This window comes from Phodopus roborovskii, unplaced genomic scaffold (assembly GCF_943737965.1).
Source record: "Phodopus roborovskii unplaced genomic scaffold, PHOROB, whole genome shotgun sequence".
NCBI classification, from domain to species: domain Eukaryota; kingdom Metazoa; phylum Chordata; class Mammalia; order Rodentia; family Cricetidae; genus Phodopus; species Phodopus roborovskii.
In genome coordinates, this window is record NW_026126636.1 from 16,036,951 (window position 1) to 16,043,092 (window position 6,142).

Sequence of the window (6,142 nt, forward strand, 5' to 3'; positions counted from 1 at the left end):
GCATGCCTTTAATCCCAGCACTCAGAGGCAGGGACAGGTGGATCTCTGTGAGTTCGAAGCCAGCCTGGTCTACAGCGAGAGTATCAGGACAGGCTCAAAAGCTACACAGATAAACCCTGTCTCAAAATAAATAAATAAATAAATAAATAAACAAAAAACAAAACAAAATGTTAAAATTAAAAAGGCAGAGCATGCATAGTATGATCTGGAGAACTCCTAATGATCCAGGATATTCTTGATCTTCATGATTAACAAGTGGCCAATAGAGTGGTGACTGACTCCTGTAACTTTAGTAAACACTAAGGAACTTGGATCTGCAGTCATCCTTCCCGCCCGTTCTGTCTCTAATAGCACATGGTCACTGTTAGGAACTAGCAGCCAGCTGACCCCCGCCCCAACGATGGGCGGGACGCTCATGGCTATGTCATCCCTACGACAGCTTTACCTGGCGCTTACCTGGCTGCCGGAGGACTCGGTTACGCATGCGCAAGCAAGCCTCTTTTAAAGCAAGCGCACCAAGTGCTTCTGCCTCTCTCTGCTTCTTTGCACTCTCTCTCTCTCTCTCTCTCTCTCTCCTGCTTTCGGTTGGCCACCAGCTACTCCCTCTTTCTCTCCCCTCTCTCAATAAACTCCACGTGGGCGCTGAGTCTCGTGTTTGTGTTTCTTAGGCATTAGCTGCAGCAAAAGAACAACAGTCACAAATTAGAATCACATGAGTATTTGTCCTGATTGTCTTCAGTGGCCAATTTGGCGAAAGGTACCTTTATCTTCCTATCTTGCTGCTACTCTGGTGTGTGTGTGTGTGTGTGTGTGTGTGTGTGTGTGTGTTTGCTTGGGTATGTGCATCTGTAGGCATCTCTATGTGCATGTATAATGACGGGCTTGTATGTGTGTGTTTACATGAGTATGTGCACTGATGTGTGTGCTGTGTGCATCTTTGTGTGTATGTATGGTAGTAGGCTTGTAAAAGTGTGTTTACATGGCTTTGTGCATTTGTGTATGGATGCATATGAAGGCCAAGTTGCTTTGGTCAGGGTTTTATCACAGCATCCAACCCCAAGTGGCCTGTGCCACCAAACTTGGTTTTCCATCTGTCTTCTATGCCTGTCATGCATCTTGTTTTCTTCTCTCCTATTGTGTTTTTGGAGAACCACGCCGCAGTTGAAGGTAGCTGGCCTGAGGTGTTAGGAACATGGCATATTTTCTCCAACTGTGGCACACTGTGTCCTTACGTCACCTTTTGTCATCAGGACAAAGTGGTGGAGACCTAGGGTGTGGGTATACTCTATACTCTGTTTGTCTCAAACACCAATGGGGCATTGGTGGGGTGTGTGTGTGGCCAGGATGCTACTAGCTTCCTGACAGCCCCTGTGGTCTGAACGTGAGCACACAGCTCACAGGAAGTTTCTCAAGCTCTGCCCTCAGTGGGTGAGTGAGACCATGGAAAGGAGGAAGCCCTGGGCGGCAAACAACAGCTTGTGGAGGATGTGTGATCATCTTCAGGTGATGACCTCACTGGGCCTGTTTACCCATTTTTGAATGATAGGGTTAGACTGCTGAGTGTGTACCATCCCAGCTGACAAGTTTCTTTTGTTCTTGCTTTTTTGAGACAGGGTTTGTTTGTTTGTTTTGTTTTGTTTTTATTTGTTTGTTTTTGTGACCCTGGCTGCCCTAGAATGCCCTCTATAGATCAGGCTGGCCTAGAACTCACAGATCCACCCGCTTTTGCCTCCTAGTGCTGGGATTGAAGGTGTGTGTCACCATTGCCTAGCTAGATCTAGGTTTCAAACCCATGGCCTTATGCATGCTAAGCAAGTGCTCTACCACTTAACTGTACTCTTAGCCTCCAGCCTCAAGCAGCCCAGGCTGGGATTTACTGTGTAGCTTGAGATGCTGAAGCTGGAGAACTACCTCAGAGTCCTGGGATTACATGAGTGTGCTACCGCGCCTGGTTCATTTGAGGATTAAACCCAGAGCTTTGTGCATGCTAGGCAAGCATTCTGCCAGCCAAACTATAGCCACAGCCCTTTTGTTTTCTGGAAATTTTTTCATTTTTGCCATCTAGTGCTGTGTACATGCCTTAATTCCAGTACTCTGGAGGCAGAGGTTCTCAGTCTGAGGATCTCAGTCTGAGGCCAGCCTGGTCTACAAAGCAAATTCCAAGACAGCCTGGGCTCTTACACAGAGAAACCCTGTCTCAAAAAACTAAAATTAAACAAACAAAAATTATTTTTAATTATGTGCATGTGTGTGCATGTACACCATAGTTCAGGTGCACTCAAAGTCTAGGAGAAGTTATCAGATTCCCCAGAATTGAAGTTACAGACAATTATGAACCACCCAACATGGATGCCAGGAACTGAACTCCAGTCCTCTGCATTTTTCAGTCCCCAAACTTTTAAAATTGCATTTATTTATGTATATATGAGTTTACCTGCTTGTGTATATGGGCACCACATGCATGCAGTGCCCACAGAGGCCAGAAGAAGGTGTTGGATTTCTTGGAAGGGTAGCTACAGGTAGTGAACTGCCCAATCAATGTGGATGCTGGGAACTAACCCTCCCCCCCCAAGCCTCTGCAAGAGCAGTAAGTTCTCTCAAATGCTGAGCCATCTCTCCAGCCATACATCTTTTCTTCTGCCTCTTCTTCAAATTTTGAGGCTAGTCTCTCTCTCTCTCTCTAGTTTTTTTGTTTTTTGTTTGTTTGTTGTTTTTTTTTTTTTTTTTTTTTTTTTTTGTTTTGTTTTGTTTTGTTTTGCAAACAGGGTTTCTCTGTGAAACAGTCCTGGCTGTCCTGGAACTTGCTCTGTAGACCAGGCTGGCCTTGAATTCACAGAGATCCGCATGTCTCTGCCTCTCAAGGGCTGGGACTAAAGGCGAGAGCATCTAGCAACTCGATTTTATTCTATGTGCATTAGTGTTTTGTCTGTATTCATGTCTGTGTACAGGTGCCATGTCCTGTTGTGAGCTTCTATGTTAAGTGCTAGGAATTGAACCTGGGTCCTCTGGAAGAGCAGTCAATGCTCTTAACTGCTGAGTCATCTCTCTGGCCTTGTATTTTTTTTTTTTTTTTTTTTTTTTTTTTGGAGATAAGATTTAGTATGTAGTTCAGGCTGGGCTCAATTCAGGCTGAGCTATCAATTCTCAGTTTGATTGAGTGTGAGCTTTTCCTGCCAAAGACTAAAGTGCTAGGATTCCAGGCATGTATCTCCACACCCAGCTAACATCATCCTTTATCTGCTATATAAAGTCTTAATCTCTGGAGCGTCCTCTGAGGCTCAGTTATTTTTATGTGTACATTAGGAAGGAGTTAAGACCCACTTTCTGGCCATTTGGCTGTAAATTGATGATCCTGGAATGGTAATGGTAAGGTTTTTGTTTTGCAATATGTTTGTTTGATTTTTCTTTGTTTGTTTGTTTTTTAGAGGCAGGGTTTCTTTGTGTAGCCCTCCCTGGAAATTGCTCTGTAGACCAGGCTGGCCTTGAACTCACAGAGATTCACTTGCCTGTGCTAGGATTAAAGGTGTATGCTACCACCACCTGGGAATTTTGAGACAGGGACTCGGGTGCCCCAGGTGGATCTTGAATGAATTCTATAGCTAAGGATGACCTTGAACTCCTAATCTTTCTGCCTCTACCTGCACAACACTGGGCTAACAGGTATGCCACTACGCCCAGATTAACAATTTGGAACTTTGTTAAAACCCCAAGTTTTCACAACACATCACTGAACAGTAGATTTTACTCCTGATAGGTTCAGCAGGTCAGGGCACTTACAGCCCAGCCTTGCAACTTGAGTTTCATCCCTGGAAAGGAGAGAACTGAGCTCTGAAAGTTGTCCTCTGACCTCTACACATCACCATAATGTGAGCACCCAAACACAAACATAATACACAGAACAGTAAATTTTATGAACTCTTGCCAGGTGTGATTTCACATTCCTGAAGTCCTGGCATCAGGCAGGTACTCAGGCATCAGGTAGGTATCTGGCAAGTTTGCAGCCAGTATGGTCTATGTCTGGAGTTCGAGGCAGCAAGCAGGACCACATGATAAGACCTTGCCTCAAAAACCCAATGAAAAAAAGTAATAATTCGTGTGCACACTATGTTGTTGTGAGGTTCCCAGCTCTAAAAGAAGGGGGGGGGGCTCAGCAATCAAGAACACTTCCAGAGGAGTTGGTACCATTCCCAACACCTACATGGCCGCTCACATCTGTCTGTAATTCCAGTCCCAGAGGCTCCTATTCACTTTTCTAGCCTCCATGGGCCCCATGCACACACAGGATGCACAGATATTCACACAGGGAAAACACACACACACACACACACACAATGCCAGCTGTGGTGGCGCATACCTTTAATCCCAGTACTCAGGAGGCAGAAGTAGGAACTTCTCTGAGAGTTCAAAGCCAATCTACATATCTAGTTCCAGGCCGGACAGAGCTATATGGTAAGGCCCTATCTCAAACAAACAAACAAAAAAGCCAAACAAAAAAAGCAAAGAGCACATCAACACACACACACACACACACACACACACACAAAACAAAACAAAAACTCTAACTCCCATTGTCCTTGAACTGAAAACTAAGTTTCTTTCAAAATGTACTTACCAGCTTTCTGGAGTTTTCTTTCTTTTAGGAATGTGAGGTAGTAACTGGGGATTGAACTCAGGCTCTGTGCAGGCTAGGGAACTCTTTAGTCATTGAGCTACACCCCAGCCCCTGCTTGCTTTCTGATAACCTGTCTCATCCCATCGCCTAATAGCTTCCAGCTGATCCTGAGACCCACCAGACAGACCACCTCCCGACCCTGCCTAGCCTTGACTGACCTGCAATGATGAGTTCTCTCAGACACTCACAGGTTTATTTTACATGTCCTCTGGAAGTTCTGAGAGAGTTGTATGGTGTGTAGCTGAGGTGTGTAGCTGACACAGGGTCTCATGTAGCCAAAGCTGGCAAGGAACTCTAATACTAACCCAGGATGAGCGCTCTCTCTCTCTCATTCTCGCTCATTCTCACTCACTCTTGATCGCTCTCTCTCTCCTTTTTGTTTTTTTGGGGGACAGGGTTTCTCTGTGTAGACTTGGCTGTCCTGAGACTCATTCTGTAGACCAGGCTGGGCTCAAACTCACAGAGATCTGTCTGTCTCTGCCTTCTGAGGGGTTAAAGTTGTGCACCACCACTGCCTGGCTCTTTGAGCTCTTAACTCTCCAGTGTCTACCTGCCAGGTGCCAGGGTTCCAGCTGTGCCATCACTCCAGCTTCAAAGTCTTTCTGACCTCAAAAACCCCTGGGAGGCAGTTCTGATACCCTTGTCTCATTGAGAATCCCTTAGGGTTGGAGTAGTGTGACCACATGGTCAGAGTTTGGGCTGGGTATTTCTAGGTCCCAAACAACTGAAAATAACCCTGGACAGTAGTCACACACCGCGAATCTCAGCACCAGTGTCACCATATGTAACCAAACTAGGTCTTCTGCAAAAACAGTATACACTCAGTCATAACTTTTCACTGCATGTGTCCTTTCCCATAAAGCAACTGCTTTTAATCATATGCGTGCCCAGTCATGCATAGGCATAAGATGGTAAACAGAATTTTCCCTAAGAGAGCACTTGAGGATACAGTTTGCTTCACTATGGCACATGCACCCCAAACTGGTTCAGGTCTGATCAATATCCCCAGTCTTCCTATTAGAGAACATTGGGAGTACAACTGAATTGAAATTAATCTAAATTCAATTGTTGTTTTGTTTGTTTGTTTTGTTTTTTTGTTTTTTGTTTTTTGTTTTTTTTGAGACAGGGTTTCTCTGTGTAGCTTTGGGGACTTTCCTGGAACTCGCTTCGCCTTCCTCTGCCTCCCGAGTGCTGGGACTAAAGCCACGCGCCACGGACACCTGGCTCTAAATTCAATTGTTTAGAGGGAAGGAGATTTCTCTGTGTAACAGCCCTGGCTTTCCTGGAACTTGATTTGTATACCAGGCTGGCGTCAGCCTCACAAAGATCCACCTGCCTCTGCCTCCAAAGTGCTGGGATTAAAGGAGCACGCCACCACGCCGGGCTACAAGGTTCTTGATACATATATCCCTGGAAGAGGCCAAGGAAGTCTTCACACGCCTTGCCTGAGTGAGGAATGCAAGAGGAAAG